The following is a 19,250-nucleotide window of genomic DNA, read 5'->3' as shown; positions in this document are numbered from 1 at the left end:
GGCCTACAGGACAATCACAGGCTCCGCAGCCCTCGTACTTACACTCACTAATTGAATCATATGGCCCCTCCAGAAGTGCCTCGCTGACTGCAAGCGAAAGGCGTCTTGCAGCACCCTTCACAAAAGGGTGCAAAATCACTCTTGCAGGCACCTTCACCTGGTCTGTTCCTCGCTGGTGGAGCGATCTGCCCATTACCACTAGGGCAGCAGAGTCACTAGCAGCTCTTTAAAAACCAACTCAAAACTCATCGCACCAGTTTGCACTCCACTCCAACATGTGATAGCACTCTCTTCTTCTTCTTCTTCTCCTGAAAAAGGCGCCCACCGGCAAACTTCCTATCGTTTTTATTGTTCAAAAAAAAAAAAAAAAAAAAAAAGCCTTGTGTCTGCGTTAGGTAAGACATCAATGCCCACTCTTAAAAATCACTTATGCACTACTGCCCTTTTGCTGATATTAATTTGCTTCTGCGAGCCACACCTACCTCGCAAGTCGTCGCTTTGGATCAAAGCGTCTGCTAAATGACTAAATGTAAATGTAAATGCTGTCAAAGCACTCAACGCTATACAATTCGGAGCACAGAGTGTCAGTAATGTACAACCACCACGATGAACACTCCATTTCCAGCTAAAAGCGATCAAAACACCCATCGACATGAACAAAGAAAGCGTCGTTGGGGCGATCACCTGGCAAACAAACTAAAACTTCTAAAAGTTCTTTCACACGAACAAAATTAAATAAAACCTTTGACACCTGTTTAGAAATCGTAAAAACTAAATAAATCAATAAAAACACCCACTGACATGAATAAAGAAACACCGTTCGGAGTGATCACGTGTCAAACAAACTAAAAGTAAAAAAAAAAAACTAAAAACTACAACAAGTAAAATGAAATAAAAAGCGGAATCAATTATTAAACAATGCAAACATAGACCAATTGAGTTCAACGAATCGTTGATCCTGAAGACATGGATCAGCATGTTCAGGTCGTTTGATTAGGGTCAGAGCTGAAATTTACAGGAGAGTGGATGTGGTGGATCTTATTTGAGGATTCCTGGCGCAGGAAAAGGCAAATACTGGATTTTGTAGTCAGGCACCCCCGAGAGGAAACAAATGGGGGCCTAATGTCGAAGGACTTAAAGCGGCCGTGCCTAGGATTTCTTTAAGCGAATAAATAATTAGCTCTTGGTTGATTCTTGAATTTCTTAAATCATTTGTTTATTTATTTATTTTTCCCGGTGCAGTTTGCATTCAAGCGGTTGGACTGACAAACAAGACTGGCAACCTCTCAAGTCGAAGAGAAGGGCCCGAGTTGCAAGGAACGTGCAGCTCTAAAGAGAATCGCTGTAGAGAGAGAGAAGGTCTGTCTATCGCTCCCTGGAGGAGAAAGCAAGAATGGCGACGTTGAGCTGTCCTCCGTCACAGCGATGAAGCAGAAAGCGGCACAGAGAAGGGCAAAGCAAAGCAGCAGCAAATGTAAAGGGGTAAAGGGAGCGAGCCAAAAGAGTCGGCCCCTGGAGAAGAGCGCTCGCTGACTGGTGAAGGAAAAGCAAAGCTTACAGCACCTGGTATTCCCAGGCGGTCTCCCATCCAAGTACTAACCAGGCCCGTCCCTGCAGCTTAGCTTCCGAGATCGGACGAGATCGGGCGTGCATGGCAGGTGGTATGGCCGTAAGCGAAGCGAAAGCAGCCCGCGAATGCTGAGCTATTTAAAGAAGGCACCGGCAGCAGGCCAAAGACGCACACCAGCTTTTCACTCCACTCTTTTCATGTCTTCTGCAACTCTTCGACATTGTCTGCCCGAGAAAAGGCGCCCCACCGGCAAACTTCCTATCCGGGCGCGGCGTTTACGCCGCCTCCTCACCACGCCAAAACAAAACGTCCATTTCCCCTTCTTTTTCACGCCTTCGTCCCTACATCAATGCCTTCCTTCCTTAATAAATCAACTCACTTTAATTCAGTTTGGAAGACAAACATCGCTGACGCTGCGAGCCACACTGAGTGCAAGTAAAGCGCAAGTCTATTTCTCAACGATATCAAATTAATCAGGCACCTTTATTTACATTTCAACCATATCCTGTCAAAGCACTCAACGCTATACAATTCGGAGCACAGAGTGTCAGTAATGTACAACCACCACGATGAACACTCCATTTCCAGCTAAAGGCGATCAAAACACCCATCGACATGAACAAAGCGTCGTTGGGGCGATCACCTGGCAAACAAACTAAAACTTCTAAAAGTTCTTTCACACGAACAAAATTAAATAAAACCTTTGACACCTGTTTAGCAATCGTAAAAACTAAATAAATCAATAAAAAACACCCACTGACATGAATAAAGAAACACCGTTCGGAGTGATCACGTGTCAAACAAACTAAAAGTAAAAAAAAAAACTAAAAACTACAACAAGTAAAATGAAATAAAAACGGAATCAATTATTAAACAATGCAAACATAGACCAATTGAGTTCAGCGAATCGTTGATCCTGAAGACATGGATCAGCATGTTCAGGTCGTTTGATTAGGGTCAGAGCTGAAATTTACAGGAGAGTGGATGTGGTGGATCTTATTTGAGGATTCCTGGCGCGGGAAAAGGCAAATCGGATTTTGTAGTCAGGCACCCGAGAGAAACAAATGGGGCCTAATGTCGAAGGACTTAAAGCGGCAGGAAAATCAGACCATACTTATCAGAACACGCTACACAGATCCTCGTCAGGCACTAGTCCTGAGCAGACTGGATTACTGCAGTTTGCGCCCTCCTTGCTGGCCTCCCAGCCTCTACAACCAGACCTCTTCAGATGGTCAGAATGCAGCGGCTAGGGTGGTCTTCAACGAACCAAGGAGCAGCCCACGTCACACCCCTCTTCATTAGTTTACACTGGCTTCCTATAGATGCCCGCATCAGAATTCAAATCCCTGATGCTGGCCTACAGGACAATCACAGGCTCCGCTCCCTCGTGCTTACACTCACTAATTGAATCATATGTTCCCTCCAGGTGCCTACGCTCTGCAAGCAGAAGGCGTCTTGCAGTGCCTTGAAAAAAAGGTGCAAAATCACTCTTCCCAGGTCGTCTCCCACCTTCACCTGGTCTGTTCCTCGCTGGTGGTATGGCGATCTGCCCATTACCACTAGGGCAGCAGAGTCACTAGCAGTCTTCAAAAACCAACTCAAAACTCATCTTTTTCGTTTGCACTTGACCCAACATTGATAGCACTCTCTTCTTCTTCTTCTTCTCCTGCTCCTTCCTATCCTTTTATTGTTTAAAAAAAAAAAAAAAAAAAAAAAAAAAAAAAAAAAAAAAGCCCTTGTGTCTACGTTAGGTAAGACAAGACCCCACTCAAAACACTTATGCACTACTGCCCTTTTGCTGATATTAATTTGCTTCTATATGCCTACCTCATTTGTACGTCGCTTTGGATAAAGGCGTCTGCTAAATGACTAAATGTAAATGTAAATGCAAAGCACTCAACGCTATACAATTCGGAGCACAGAGTGTCAGTAATGTACAACCACCACGATGAACACTCCATTTCCAGCTAAAGGCGATCAAAACACCCATCGACATGAACAAAGAAACGTCGTTCGGAGCGATCACCTGGCAAACAAACTAAAACTTCTAAAAGTTCTTTCACACGAACAAAATTAAATAAAACCTTTGACACCTGTTTAGAAATCGTAAAAACTAAATAAATCAATAAAAAACACCCACTGACATGAATAAAGAAACACCGTTCGGAGTGATCACGTGTCAAACAAACTAAAAGTAAAAAAAAAAAACTAAAAACTACAACAAGTAAAATGAAATAAAAACGGAATCAATTATTAAACAATGCAAACATAGACCAATTGAGTTCAACGAATCGTTGATCCTGAAGACATGGATCAGCATGTTCAGGTCGTTTGATTAGGGGTCAGAGCTGAAATTTACAGGAGAGTGGATGTGGTGGATCTTATTTGAGGATTCCTGGCGCGGGAAAAGGCAAATACAGATTTTGTAGTCAGGCACCCGAGAGGAAACAAATGGGGCCTAATGTCGAGAAGGACTTAAAGCGGCGTGCCTAGGATTTCTTTAAGCGAATAAATAATTAGCTCTTGGTTGATTCTTGAATTTCTTAAATCATTTGTTTATTTATTTATTTTTTCCCCGGTGCAGTTTGCATTCAAGCGGTTGGACTGACAAACAAGACTGGCAACCTCTCAAGTCGAAGAGAAGGGCCCGAGTTGCAAAGGAACGTGCAGCTCTAAAGGAGTCGCTGTAGAGAGAGAGAGAAGGTCTGTCTATCGCTCCCTGGAGGAGAAAGCAAGAATGACGACGTTGAGCTGTCCTCCGTCACAGCGACGAAGCAGAAAGGCGGCACAGAGAAGGGCAAAGCAAAGCAGCAGCAAATGTAAAAGGGTAAAGGAGCGAGCCAAAAGAGTCGGCCCCTGGAGAAGAGCGCTCGCTGACTGGTGAAGGAAAAGCAAAAGCTTACAGCACCTGGTATTCCCAGGCGGTCTCCCATCCAAGTACTAACCAGGCCCGCCCCTGCTTAGCTTCGAGATCGGACGAGATCGGGCGTGCTCAGGGTGGTATGGCCGTAGCGAAAGCAGCCCGCGCGAATGCGAGCTATTTAAAGAAGGCACCGGCAGCAGGCCAAAGACGCACACCAGCTTTTCCACTCCACTCTTTTCATGTCTTCTGCAACTCTTCGACATTGTCTGCCCGAGAAAAAGGCGCCCCACCGGCAAACTTGGCGGGCGCGGCGTTTACGCCGCCCCTCACCACGCCAAAACAACACGTCCATTTCCCCTTCTTTTTCACGCCTTCGTCCCTACATCAATGCCTTCCTTCCTTAATAAATCAACTCACATTAATTCAGTTGGAAGACAAACATCGCTGACGCTGCGAGCCACACTGAGTGCAAGTAAAGCGCAAGTCTATTTCTCAACGATATCAAATTAATCAGGCACCTTTATTTACATTTCAACCATATCCTGTCAAAGCACTCAACGCTATACAATTCGGAGCACAGAGTGTCAGTAATGTACAACCACCACGATGAACACTCCATTTCCAGCTAAAAGCGATCAAAACACCCATCGACATGAACAAAGAAAGCGTCGTTCGGGGCGATCACCTGGCAAACAAACTAAAACTTCTAAAAGTTCTTTCACACGAACAAAATTAAATAAAACCTTTGACACCTGTTTAGCAATCGTAAAAACTAAATAAATCAATAAAAACACCCACTGACATGAATAAAGAAACACCGTTCGGAGTGATCACGTGTCAAACAAACTAAAAGTAAAAAAAAAACTAAAAACTACAACAAGTAAAATGAAATAAAAGCGGAATCAATTATTAAACAATGCAAACATAGACCAATTGAGTTCAACGAATCGTTGATCCTGAAGACATGGATCAGCATGTTCAGGTCGTTTGATTAGGGTCAGAGCTGAAATTTACAGGAGAGTGGATGTGGTGGATCTTATTTGAGGATTCCTGGCGCAGGAAAAGGCAATCACAGATTTTGTAGTCAGGCACCCGAGAGGAAACAAATGGGGGCCTAATGTCGAAGGACTTAAAGCGGCAGGAAAATCAGACCATACTTATCAGAACACGCTACACAGATCCTCGTCCAGGCACTAGTCCTGAGCAGACTGGATTACTGCAACGCCCTCCTTGCTGGCCTCCCAGCCTCTACAACCAGACCTCTTCAGATGGTCCAGAATGCAGCGGCTAGGGTGGTCTTCAGCACGAACCAAGGAGGGCCCACGTCACACCCCTCTTCATTAGTTTACACTGGCTTCCTATAGATGCCCGCATCAAATTCAAATCCCTGATGCTGGCCTACAGGACAATCACAGGCTCCGCTCCCTCGTACTTACACTCACTAATTGAATCATATGTTCCCTCCAGGTGCCTACGCTCTGCAAGCGAAGGCGTCTTGCAGTGCCTTCACAAAAAGGTGCAAAATCACTCTTGCGCACCTTCACCTGGTCTGTTCCTCGCTGGTGGAGCGATCTGCCCATTACCACTAGGGCAGCAGAGTCACTAGCAGTCTTCAAAAACCAACTCAAAACTCATCTTTTTCGTTTGCACTTGACCCAACATTGATAGCACTCTCTTCCTCTTCTTCTTCTTCTTCTCCTGCTCCTTCCTATCCTTTTATTGTTTAAAAAAAAAAAAAAAAAAAAAAAAAAAAAAAAAAGCCTTGTGTCTGCGTTAGGTAAGACAAGACCCACTCAAGAGCACTTATGCACTACTGCCCTTTTGCTGATATTAATTTGCTTCTATATGCCTACCTCATTTGTCGTCGCTTTGGATAAAGCGTCTGCTAAATGACTAAATGTAAATGTAAATGCAAAGCACTCAACGCTATACAATTCGAGCACAGAGTGTCAGTAATGTACAACCACCACGATGAACACTCCATTTCCAGCTAAAAGCGATCAAAACACCCATCGACATGAACAAAGAAAGCGTCGTTCGGGGCGATCACCTGGCAAACAAACTAAAACTTCTAAAAGTTCTTTCACACGAACAAAATTAAATAAAACCTTTGACACCTGTTTAGCAATCGTAAAAACTAAATAAATCAATAAAAACACCCACTGACATGAATAAAGAAACACCGTTCGGAGTGATCACGTGTCAAACAAACTAAAAGTAAAAAAAACTAAAAACTACAACAAGTAAAATGAAATAAAAAGCGGAATCAATTATTAAACAATGCAAACATAGACCAATTGAGTTCAGCGAATCGTTGATCCTGAAGACATGGATCAGCATGTTCAGGTCGTTTGATTAGGGTCAGAGCTGAAATTTACAGGAGAGTGGATGTGGTGGATCTTATTTGAGGATTCCTGGCGCAGGAAAAGGCAAATACGGATTTTGTAGTCAGGCACCCGAGAGGAAACAAATGGGGGCCTAATGTCGAAGGACTTAAAGCGGCCGTGCCTAGGATTTCTTTAAGCGAATAAATAATTAGCTCTTTGGTTGATTCTTGAATTTCTTAAATCATTTGTTTATTTATTTATTTTTTCCCGGTGCAGTTTGCATTCAAGCGGTTGGACTGACAAACAAGACTGGCAACCTCTCAAGTCGAAGAAGAAGGGCCCGAGTTGCAAAGGAACGTGCAGCTCTAAAGAGGTCGCTGTAGAGAGAGAGAGAAGGTCTGTCTATCGCTCCCTGGAGGAGAAAGCAAGAATGACGACGTTGAGCTGTCCTCCGTCACAGCGACGAAGCAGAAAGGCGGCACAGAGAAGGGCAAAGCAAAGCAGCAGCAAATGTAAAAGGGTAAAGGAGCGAGCCAAAAAGAGTCGGCCCCTGGAGAAGAGCGCTCGCTGACTGGTGAAGGAAAAGCAAAGCTTACAGCACCTGGTATTCCCAGGCGGTCTCCCATCAAGTACTAACCAGGCCCGCCCCTGCTTAGCTTCCGAGATCGGACGAGATCGGGCGTGCTCAGGGTGGTATGGCCGTAAGCGAAAGCAGCCCGCGAATGCGAGCTATTTAAAGAAGGCACCGGCAGCAGGCCAAAGACGCACACCAGCTTTTCCACTCCACTCTTTTCATGTCTTCTGCAACTCTTCGACATTGTCTGCCCGAGAAAAAGGCGCCCCACCGGCAAACTTGGCGGAGCGCGGCGTTACGCCGCCCCTCACCACGCCAAAACAACACGTCCATTTCCCCTTCTTTTTCACGCCTTCGTCCCTACATCAATGCCTTCCTTCCTTAATAAATCAACTCACATTAATTCAGTTGGAAGACAAACATCGCTGACGCTGCGAGCCACACTGAGTGCAAGTAAGCGCAAGTCTATTTCTCAACGATATCAAATTAATCAGGCACCTTTATTTACATTTCAACCATATCCTGTCAAAGCACTCAACGCTATACAATTCGGAGCACAGAGTGTCAGTAATGTACAACCACCACGATGAACACTCCATTTCCAGCTAAAAGCGATCAAAACACCCATCGACATGAACAAAGAAGCGTCGTTGGAGCGATCACCTGGCAAACAAACTAAAACTTCTAAAAGTTCTTTCACACGAACAAAATTAAATAAAACCTTTGACACCTGTTTAGCAATCGTAAAAACTAAATAAATCAATAAAAACACCCACTGACATGAATAAAGAAACACCGTTCGGAGTGATCACGTGTCAAACAAACTAAAAGTAAAAAAAAAAAAACTAAAAACTACAACAAGTAAAATGAAATAAAAGCGGAATCAATTATTAAACAATGCAAACATAGACCAATTGAGTTCAACGAATCGTTGATCCTGAAGACATGGATCAGCATGTTCAGGTCGTTTGATTAGGGTCAGAGCTGAAATTTACAGGAGAGTGGATGTGGTGGATCTTATTTGAGGATTCCTGGCGCAGGGAAAAGGCAAATACGGATTTTGTAGTCAGGCACCCGAGAGGAAACAAATGGGGGCCTAATGTCGAAGGACTTAAAGCGGCAGGAAAATCAGACCATACTTATCAGAACACGCTACACAGATCCTCGTCCAGGCACTAGTCCTGAGCAGACTGGATTACTGCAACGCGCCCTCCTTGCTGGCCTCCCAGCCTCTACAACCAGACCTCTTCAGATGGTCAGAATGCAGCGGCTAGGGTGGTCTTCAACGAACCAAGGAGGGCCCACGTCACACCCCTCTTCATTAGTTTACACTGGCTTCCTATAGATGCCGCATCAAATTCAAATCCCTGATGCTGGCCTACAGGACAATCACAGGCTCCGCTCCTCGTACTTACACTCACTAATTGAATCATATGTTCCCTCCAGGTGCCTACGCTCTGCAAGCGAAAGGCGTCTTGCAGTGCCTTCACAAAGGTGCAAAATCACTCTTGCGCACCTTCACCTGGTCTGTTCCTCGCTGGTGGAGCGATCTGCCCATTACCACTAGGGCAGCAGAGTCACTAGCAGTCTTCAAAAACCAACTCAAAACTCATCTTTTTCGTTTGCACTTGACCCAACATTGATAGCACTCTCTTCTTCTTCTTCTTCTCCTGCTCCTTCCTATCCTTTTATTGTTTTAAAAAAAAAAAAAAAAAAAAAAAAAAAAAAAGCCTTGTGTCTGCGTTAGGTAAGACAAGACCCCACTCAAGAGCACTTATGCACTACTGCCCTTTTGCTGATATTAATTTGCTTCTATATGCCTACCTCATTTGTACGTCGCTTTGGATAAAGGCGTCTGCTAAATGACTAAATGTAAATGTAAATGCAAAGCACTCAACGCTATACAATTCGGAGCACAGAGTGTCAGTAATGTACAACCACCACGATGAACACTCCATTTCCAGCTAAAAGCGATCAAAACACCCATCGACATGAACAAAGCGTCGTTCGGGCGATCACCTGGCAAACAAACTAAAACTTCTAAAAGTTCTTTCACACGAACAAAATTAAATAAAACCTTTGACACCTGTTTAGCAATCGTAAAAACTAAATAAATCAATAAAAAACACCCACTGACATGAATAAAGAAACACCGTTCGGAGTGATCACGTGTCAAACAAACTAAAAAAAAAAAAAAACTAAAAACTACAACAAGTAAAATGAAATAAAAGCGGAATCAATTATTAAACAATGCAAACATAGACCAATTGAGTTCAGCGAATCGTTGATCCTGAAGACATGGATCAGCATGTTCAGGTCGTTTGATTAGGGTCAGAGCTGAAATTTACAGGAGAGTGGATGTGGTGGATCTTATTTGAGGATTCTGGCGCAGGAAAAGGCAAATCACAGATTTTGTAGTCAGGCACCCGAGAGGAAACAAATGGGGGCCTAATGTCGAAGGACTTAAAGCGGCCGTGCCTAGGATTTCTTTAAGCGAATAAATAATTAGCTCTTGGTTGATTCTTGAATTTCTTAAATCATTTGTTTATTTATTTATTTTTTCCCCGGTGCAGTTTGCATTCAAGCGGTTGGACTGACAAACAAGACTGGCAACCTCTCAAGTCGAAGAGAAGGGCCCGAGTTGCAAAGGAACGTGCAGCTCTAAAGAGGTCGCTGAAGAGAGAGAGAGAAGGTCTGTCTATCGCTCCCTGGAGGAGAAAGCAAGAATGACGACGTTGAGCTGTCCTCCGTCACAGCGACGAAGCAGAAAAAAGCGGCACAGAGAAGGGCAAAGCAAAGCAGCAGCAAATGTGTAAAAGGGTAAAGGAGGCGAGCCAAAAGAGTCGGCCCCTGGAGAAGAGCGCTCGCTGACTGGTGAAGGAAAAGCAAAAGCTTACAGCACCTGGTATTCCCAGGCGGTCTCCCATCCAAGTACTAACCAGGCCCGCCCCTGCTTAGCTTCCGAGATCGGACGAGATCGGGCGTGCTCAGGGTGGTATGGCCGTAAGCGAAAGCAGCCCGCGAATGCGAGCTATTTAAAGAAGGCACCGGCAGCAGGCCAAAGACGCACACCAGCTTTTCCACTCCACTCTTTTCATGTCTTCTGCAACTCTTCGACATTGTCTGCCCGAGAAAAAGGCGCCCCACCGGCAAACTTGGCGGGCGCGGCGTTACGCCGCCCCTCACCACGCCAAAACAACACGTCCATTTCCCCTTCTTTTTCACGCCTTCGTCCCTACATCAATGCCTTCCTTCCTTAATAAATCAACTCACATTAATTCAGTTGGAAGACAAACATCGCTGACGCTGCGAGCCACACTGAGTGCAAGTAAAGCGCAAGTCTATTTCTCAACGATATCAAATTAATCAGGCACCTTTATTTACATTTCAACCATATCCTGTCAAAGCACTCAACGCTATACAATTCGGAGCACAGAGTGTCAGTAATGTACAACCACCACGATGAACACTCCATTTCCAGCTAAAAGCGATCAAAACACCCATCGACATGAACAAAGAAAGCGTCGTTCGGGGCGATCACCTGGCAAACAAACTAAAACTTCTAAAAGTTCTTTCCACACGAACAAAATTAAATAAAACCTTTGACACCTGTTTAGCAATCGTAAAAACTAAATAAATCAATAAAAACACCCACTGACATGAATAAAGAAACACCGTTCGGAGTGATCACGTGTCAAACAAACTAAAAGTAAAAAAAAAAACTAAAACTACAACAAGTAAAATGAAATAAAAAGCGGAATCAATTATTAAACAATGCAAACATAGACCAATTGAGTTCAACGAATCGTTGATCCTGAAGACATGGATCAGCATGTTCAGGTCGTTTGATTAGGGTCAGAGCTGAAATTTACAGGAGAGTGGATGTGGTGGATCTTATTTGAGGATTCCTGGCGCGGGGAAAAGGCAAATCACGGTTTTGTAGTCAGGCACCCGAGAGGAAACAAATGGGGGCCTAATGTCGAAGGACTTAAAGCGGCAGGAAAATCAGACCATACTTATCAGAACACGCTACACAGATCCTCGTCCAGGCACTAGTCCTGAGCAGACTGGATTACTGCAACGCCCTCCTTGCTGGCCTCCCAGCCTCTACAACCAGACCTCTTCAGATGGTCCAGAATGCAGCGGCTAGGGTGGTCTTCAACGAACCAAGGAGGGCCCACGTCACACCCCTCTTCATTAGTTTACACTGGCTTCCTATAGATGCCCGCATCAAATTCAAATCCCTGATGCTGGCCTACAGGACAATCACAGGCTCCGCTCCCTCGTACTTACACTCACTAATTGAATCATATGTTCCCTCCAGGTGCCTCACGCTCTGCAAAGCGAAGGCGTCTTGCAGTGCCTTCACAAAAAGGTGCAAAATCACTCTTGCGCACCTTCACCTGGTCTGTTCCTCGCTGGTGGAACGATCTGCCCATTACCACTAGGGCAGCAGAGTCACTAGCAGTCTTCAAAAACCAACTCAAAACTCATCTTTTTCGTTTGCACTTGACCCAACATTGATAGCACTCTCTTCTTCTTCTTCTTCTCCTGCTCCTTCCTATCCTTTTATTGTAAAAAAAAAAAAAAAAAAAAAAAAAAAAAAAAAAAAAAAAAAAAAGCCTTGTGTCTGCGTTAGGTAAGACAAGACCCCACTCAAGAGCACTTATGCACTACTGCCCTTTTGCTGATATTAATTTGCTTCTATATACCTACCTCATTTATGCGTCGCTTTGGATAAAGGCGTCTGCTAAATGACTAAATGTAAATGTAAATGCAAAGCACTCAACGCTATACAATTCGGAGCACAGAGTGTCAGTAATGTACAACCACCACGATGAACACTCCATTTCCAGCTAAAGGCGATCAAAACACCCATCGACATGAACAAAAAGCGTCGTTCGGGGCGATCACCTGGCAAACAAACTAAAACTTCTAAAAGTTCTTTCACACGAACAAAATTAAATAAAACCTTTGACACCTGTTTAGCAATCGTAAAAACTAAATAAATCAATAAAAAACACCCACTGACATGAATAAAGAAACACCGTTCGGAGTGATCACGTGTCAAACAAACTAAAAGTAAAAAAAAAAAACTAAAAACTACAACAAGTAAAATGAAATAAAAAGCGGAATCAATTATTAAACAATGCAAACATAGACCAATTGAGTTCAACGAATCGTTGATCCTGAAGACATGGATCAGCATGTTTCAGGTCGTTTGATTAGGGTCAGAGCTGAAATTTACAGGAGAGTGGATGTGGTGGATCTTATTTGAGGATTCCTGGCGCGCAGGAAAAGGCAAATCACGGATTTTGTAGTCAGGCACCCGAGAGGAAACAAATGGGGGCCTAATGTCGAAGGACTTAAAGCGGCCGTGCCTAGGATTTCTTTAAACGAATAAATAATTAGCTCTTTGGTTGATTCTTGAATTTCTTAAATCATTTGTTTATTTATTTATTTTTTCCCCGGTGCAGTTTGCATTCAAGCGGTTGGACTGACAAACAAGACTGGCAACCTCTCAAGTCGAAGAGAAGGGCCCGAGTTGCAAAGAACGTGCAGCTCTAAAGAGAGTCGCTGAAGAGAGAGAGAGAAGGTCTGTCTATCGCTCCCTGGAGGAGAAAGCAAGAATGACGACGTTGAGCTGTCCTCCGTCACAGCGACGAAGCAGAAAGGCGGCACAGAGAAGGGCAAAGCAAAGCAGCAGCAAATGTAAAAGGGTAAAGGAGCGAGCCAAAAGAGTCGGCCCCTGGAGAAGAGCGCTCGCTGACTGGTGAAGGAAAAGCAAAAGCTTACAGCACCTGGTATTCCCAGGCGGTCTCCCATCCAAGTACTAACCAGGCCCGCCCCTGCTTAGCTTCCGAGATCGGGCGTGCTCAGGGTGGTATGGCCGTAAGCGAAAGCAGCCCGCGAATGCGAGCTATTTAAAGAAGGCACCGGCAGCAGGCCAAAGACGCACACCAGCTTTTCCACTCCACTCTTTTCATGTCTTCTGCAACTCTTCGACATTGTCTGCCCGAGAAAAAGGCGCCCCACCGGCAAACTTGGCCGGAGCGCGGCGTTTACGCCGCCCCTCACCACGCCAAAACAACACGTCCATTTCCCCTTCTTTTTCACGCCTTCGTCCCTACATCAATGCCTTCCTTCCTTAATAAATCAACTCACATTAATTCAGTTGGAAGACAAACATCGCTGACGCTGCGAGCCACACTGAGTGCAAGTAAGCGCAAGTCTATTTCTCAACGATATCAAATTAATCAGGCACCTTTATTTACATTTCAACCATATCCTGTCAAAGCACTCAACGCTATACAATTCGGAGCACAGAGTGTCAGTAATGTACAACCACCACGATGAACACTCCATTTCCAGCTAAAAGCGATCAAAACACCCATCGACATGAACAAAGAAAGCGTCGTTGGGGCGATCACCTGGCAAACAAACTAAAACTTCTAAAAGTTCTTTCACACGAACAAAATTAAATAAAACCTTTGACACCTGTTTAGCAATCGTAAAAACTAAATAAATCAATAAAAACACCCACTGACATGAATAAAGAAACACCGTTCGGAGTGATCACGTGTCAAACAAACTAAAGTAAAAAAAAAAAACTAAAAACTACAACAAGTAAAATGAAATAAAAAGCGGAATCAATTATTAAACAATGCAAACATAGACCAATTGAGTTCAACGAATCGTTGATCCTGAAGACATGGATCAGCATGTTCAGGTCGTTTGATTAGGGTCAGAGCTGAAATTTACAGGAGAGTGGATGTGGTGGATCTTATTTGAGGATTCTGGCGCGGGAAAAGGCAAATCACTGATTTTGTAGTCAGGCACCCCGAGAGGAAACAAATGGGGGCCTAATGTCGAAGGAAGGACTTAAAGCGGCAGGAAAATCAGACCATACTTATCAGAACACGCTACACAGATCCTCGTCCAGGCACTAGTCCTGAGCAGACTGGATTACTGCAACGCCCTCCTTGCTGGCCTCCCAGCCTCTACAACCAGACCTCTTCAGATGGTCCAGAATGCAGCGGCTAGGGTGGTCTTCAGCAGAACCAAGGAGGGCCCACGTCACACCCCTCTTCATTAGTTTACACTGGCTTCCTATAGATGCCGCATCAAATTCAAATCCTGATGCTGGCCTACAGGACAATCACAGGCTCCGCTCCTCGTACTTACACTCACTAATTGAATCATATGTTTCCCTCCAGGTGCCTACGCTCTGCAAGAAAGGCGTCTTGCAGTGCCTTCACAAAAAGGTGCAAAATCACTCTTGCGCACCTTCACCTGGTCTGTTCCTCGCTGGTGGAGCGATCTGCCCATTACCACTAGGGCAGCAGAGTCACTAGCAGTCTTCAAAAACCAACTCAAAACTCATCTTTTTCGTTTGCACTTGACCCAACATTGATAGCACTCTCTTCTTCTTCTTCTTCTCCTGCTCCTTCCTATCCTTTTATTATTAAAAAAAAAAAAAAAAAAAAAAAAAAAAAAAAAAAAGCCTTGTGTCTGCGTTAGGTAAGACAAGACCCCACTCAAAAACACTTATGCACTACTGCCCTTTTGCTGATATTAATTTGCTTCTATATGCCTACCTACCTCATTTATCGTCGCTTTGGATAAAGGCGTCTGCTAAATGACTAAATGTAAATGTAAATGCAAAGCACTCAACGCTATACAATTCGGAGCACAGAGTGTCAGTAATGTACAACCACCACGATGAACACTCCATTTCCAGCTAAAAGCGATCAAAACACCCATCGACATGAACAAAGAAAGCGTCGTTCGGGGCGATCACCTGGCAAACAAACTAAAACTTCTAAAAGTTCTTTCACACGAACAAAATTAAATAAAACCTTTGACACCTGTTTAGCAATCGTAAAAACTAAATAAATCAATAAAAACACCCACTGACATGAATAAAGAAACACCGTTCGGAGTGATCACGTGTGTCAAACAAACTAAAAGTAAAAAAAACTAAAAACTACAACAAGTAAAATGAAATAAAAAGCGGAATCAATTATTAAACAATGCAAACATAGACCAATTGAGTTCAGCGAATCGTTGATCCTGAAGACATGGATCAGCATGTTCAGGTCGTTTGATTAGGGTCAGAGCTGAAATTTACAGGAGAGTGGATGTGGTGGATCTTATTTGAGGATTCTGGCGCAGGAAAAAGGCAAATCACGGATTTTGTAGTCAGGCACCCGAGAGGAAACAAATGGGGCCTAATGTCGAAGGACTTAAAGCGGCCGTGCCTAGGATTTCTTTAAGCGAATAAATAATTAGCTCTTGGTTGATTCTTGAATTTCTTAAATCATTTGTTTATTTATTTATTTTTTCCCGGTGCAGTTTGCATTCAAGCGGTTGGACTGACAAACAAGACTGGCAACCTCTCAAGTCGAAAGAAGGGCCCGAGTTGCAAAGGAACGTGCAGCTCTAAAGAGGTCGCTGTAGAGAGAGAGAGAAGGTCTGTCTATCGCTCCCTGGAGGAGAAAGCAAGAATGACGACGTTGAGCTGTCCTCCGTCACAGCGACGAAGCAGAAAGGCGGCACAGAGAAGGGCAAAGCAAAGCAGCAGCAAATGTAAAAGGGTAAAAGGCGAGCCAAAAGAGTCGGCCCCTGGAGAAGAGCGCTCGCTGACTGGTGAAGGAAAAGCAAAAAGCTTACAGCACCTGGTATTCCCAGGCGGTCTCCCATCCAAGTACTAACCAGGCCCGCCCCTGCTTAGCTTCCGAGATCGGACGAGATCGGGCGTGCTCAGGGTGGTATGGCCGTAAGCGAAAGCAGCCCGCGAATGCGAGCTATTTAAAGAAGGCACCGGCAGCAGGCCAAAGACGCACACCAGCTTTTCCACTCCACTCTTTTCATGTCTTCTGCAACTCTTCGACATTGTCTGCCCGAGAAAAAGGCGCCCCACCGGCAAACTTGGCGGGCGCGGCGTTTACGCCGCCCCTCACCACGCCAAAACAACACGTCCATTTCCCCTTCTTTTTCACGCCTTCGTCCCTACATCAATGCCTTCCTTCCTTAATAAATCAACTCACTTTAATTCAGTTGGAAGACAAACATCGCTGACGCTGCGAGCCACACTGAGTGCAAGTAAAGCGCAAGTCTATTTCTCAACGATATCAAATTAATCAGGCACCTTTATTTACATTTCAACCATATCCTGTCAAAGCACTCAACGCTATACAATTCGGAGCACAGAGTGTCAGTAATGTACAACCACCACGATGAACACTCCATTTCCAGCTAAAGCGATCAAAACACCCATCGACATGAACAAAGAAAGCGTCGTTCGGGGCGATCACCTGGCAAACAAACTAAAACTTCTAAAAAGTTCTTTCACACGAACAAAATTAAATAAAACCTTTGACACCTGTTTAGCAATCGTAAAAACTAAATAAATCAATAAAAACACCCACTGACATGAATAAAGAAACACCGTTCGGAGTGATCACGTGTCAAACAAACTAAAAGTAAAAAAAAAACTAAAAACTACAACAAGTAAAATGAAATAAAAAGCGGAATCAATTATTAAACAATGCAAACATAGACCAATTGAGTTCAGCGAATCGTTGATCCTGAAGACATGGATCAGCATGTTCAGGTCGTTTGATTAGGGTCAGAGCTGAAATTTACAGGAGAGTGGATGTGGTGGATCTTATTTGAGGATTCCTGGCGCAGGGAAAAGGCAAATCACGGATTTTGTAGTCAGGCACCCGAGAGAGAAACAAATGGGGGCCTAATGTCGAGAAGGACTTAAAGCGGCAGGAAAATCAGACCATACTTATCAGAACACGCTACACAGATCCTCGTCCAGGCACTAGTCCTGAGCAGACTGGATTACTGCAAGCGCCCTCCTTGCTGGCCTCCCAGCCTCTACAACCAGACCTCTTCAGATGGTCCAGAATGCAGCGGCTAGGGTGGTCTTCAGCGAACCAAGGAGGGCCCACGTCACACCCCTCTTCATTAGTTTACACTGGCTTCCTATAGATGCCGCATCAAATTCAAATCCCTGATGCTGGCCTACAGGACAATCACAGGCTCCGCTCCTCGTACTTACACTCACTAATTGAATCATATGTTCCCCTCCAGGTGCCTACGCTCTGCTGCAACGAAGGCGTCTTGCAGTGCCTTCACAAAAAGGTGCAAAATCACTCTTGCGCACCTTCACCTGGTCTGTTCCTCGCTGGTGGAGCGATCTGCCCATTACCACTAGGGCAGCAGAGTCACTAGCAGTCTTCAAAAACCAACTCAAAACTCATCTTTTTCGTTTGCACTTGACCCAACATTGATAGCACTCTCTTCTTCTTCTTCTTCTCCTGCTCCTTCCTATCCTTTTATTTAAAAAAAAAAAAAAAAAAAAAAAAAAAAAAAAAAAAAGCCTTGTGTCTGCGTTAGGTAAGACAAGACCCCACTCAAGAGCACTTATGCACTACTGCCCTTTTGCTGATATTAATTTGCTTCTATATGCCTACCTCATTTGTCGCGTCGCTTTGGATAAAGCGTCTGCTAAATGACTAAATGTAAATGTAAATGCAAAGCACTCAACGCTATACAATTCGGAGCACAGAGTGTCAGTAATGTACAACCACCACGATGAACACTCCATTTCCAGCTAAAAGCGATCAAAACACCCATCGACATGAACAAAGAAAGCGTCGTTCGGGGCGATCACCTGGCAAACAAACTAAAACTTCTAAAAGTTCTTTCACACGAACAAAATTAAATAAAACCTTTGACACCTGTTTAGCAATCGTAAAAACTAAATAAATCAATAAAAACACACCCACTGACATGAATAAAGAAACACCGTTCGGAGTGATCACGTGTCAAACAAACTAAAAGTAAAAAAAAAAAACTAAAAACTACAACAAGTAAAATGAAATAAAAGCGGAATCAATTATTAAACAATGCAAACATAGACCAATTGAGTTCAACGAATCGTTGATCCTGAAGACATGGATCAGCATGTTCAGGTCGTTTGATTAGGGTCAGAGCTGAAATTTACAGGAGAGTGGATGTGGTGGATCTTATTTGAGGATTCTGGCGGGGAAAAGGCAAATCACGGATTTTGTAGTCAGGCACCCGAGAGAAACAAATGGGGGCCTAATGTCGAAGGACTTAAAGCGGCCGTGCCTAGGATTTCTTTAAGCGAATAAATAATTAGCTCTTGGTTGATTCTTGAATTTCTTAAATCATTTGTTTATTTATTTATTTTTCCCGGTGCAGTTTGCATTCAAGCGGTTGGACTGACAAACAAGACTGGCAACCTCTCAAGTCGAAGAAGGGCCCGAGTTGCAAAGGAACGTGCAGCTCTAAAGAGTCGCTGAGAGAGAGAGAAGGTCTGTCTATCGCTCCCTGGAGGAGAAAGCAAGAATGACGACGTTGAGCTGTCCTCCGTCACAGCGACGAAGCAGAAAGGCGGCACAGAGAAGGGCAAAGCAAAGCAGCAGCAAATGTAAAAGGTAAAAAGGCGAGCCAAAAGAGTCGGCCCCTGGAGAAGAGCGCTCGCTGACTGGTGAAGGAAAAGCAAAGCTTACAGCACCTGGTATTCCCAGGCGGTCTCCCATCAAGTACTAACCAGGCCGCCCCTGCTTAGCTTCCGAGATCGGACGAGATCGGGCGTGCTCAGGGGGTGGTATGGCCGTAAGCGAAAGCAGCCCGCGAATGCGAGCTATTTAAAGAAGGCACCGGCAGCAGGCCAAAGACGCACACCAGCTTTTCCCTCCACTCTTTTCATGTCTTCTGCAACTCTTCGACATTGTCTGCCCGAGAAAAAGGCGCCCCACCGGCAAACTTGGCGGGGCGCGGCGTTACGCCGCCCTCTCACGCCAAAACAACACGTCCATTTCCCCTTCTTTTCACGCCTTCGTCCCTACATCAATGCCTTCCTTCCTTAATAAA

General features: G+C 44.4%; 4 non-coding genes and 3 pseudogenes across 4 annotated transcripts; all 7 read right to left on the bottom strand.

Annotated features, from left to right (window-relative positions):
• Positions 1 to 1,551: 1,551 nt before the first annotated feature.
• LOC122334970 lies at positions 1,552 to 1,675 on the bottom strand. The gene has a single exon (XR_006248867.1). It is a non-coding gene; the product is annotated as a 5S ribosomal RNA (ribosomal RNA).
• Positions 1,676 to 4,466: 2,791 nt separating this feature from the next.
• On the bottom strand, positions 4,467 to 4,583 carry LOC122334974 (annotated as a pseudogene).
• A 2,766-nt stretch (positions 4,584 to 7,349) lies between these two features.
• Positions 7,350 to 7,467, bottom strand: LOC122334985. Its single transcript, XR_006248872.1, has one exon. It is a non-coding gene; the product is annotated as a 5S ribosomal RNA (ribosomal RNA).
• Positions 7,468 to 10,224: 2,757 nt separating this feature from the next.
• LOC122334983 lies at positions 10,225 to 10,343 on the bottom strand. Its single transcript, XR_006248870.1, has one exon. It is a non-coding gene; the product is annotated as a 5S ribosomal RNA (ribosomal RNA).
• Positions 10,344 to 13,123: 2,780 nt separating this feature from the next.
• Positions 13,124 to 13,232, bottom strand: LOC122334972 (annotated as a pseudogene).
• Positions 13,233 to 16,000: 2,768 nt separating this feature from the next.
• Positions 16,001 to 16,119, bottom strand: LOC122334979. The gene has a single exon (XR_006248868.1). It is a non-coding gene; the product is annotated as a 5S ribosomal RNA (ribosomal RNA).
• A 2,760-nt stretch (positions 16,120 to 18,879) lies between these two features.
• LOC122334975 lies at positions 18,880 to 18,998 on the bottom strand (annotated as a pseudogene).
• Positions 18,999 to 19,250: the final 252 nt, after the last annotated feature.

Source organism: Puntigrus tetrazona, unplaced genomic scaffold (genome assembly GCF_018831695.1).
Source record: "Puntigrus tetrazona isolate hp1 unplaced genomic scaffold, ASM1883169v1 S000000691, whole genome shotgun sequence".
In the NCBI taxonomy this organism is placed as follows: domain Eukaryota; kingdom Metazoa; phylum Chordata; class Actinopteri; order Cypriniformes; family Cyprinidae; genus Puntigrus; species Puntigrus tetrazona.
The sequence above is the reverse complement of the archived record's forward strand: the minus strand, read 5'-3'. Positions and strand labels throughout refer to the sequence as shown.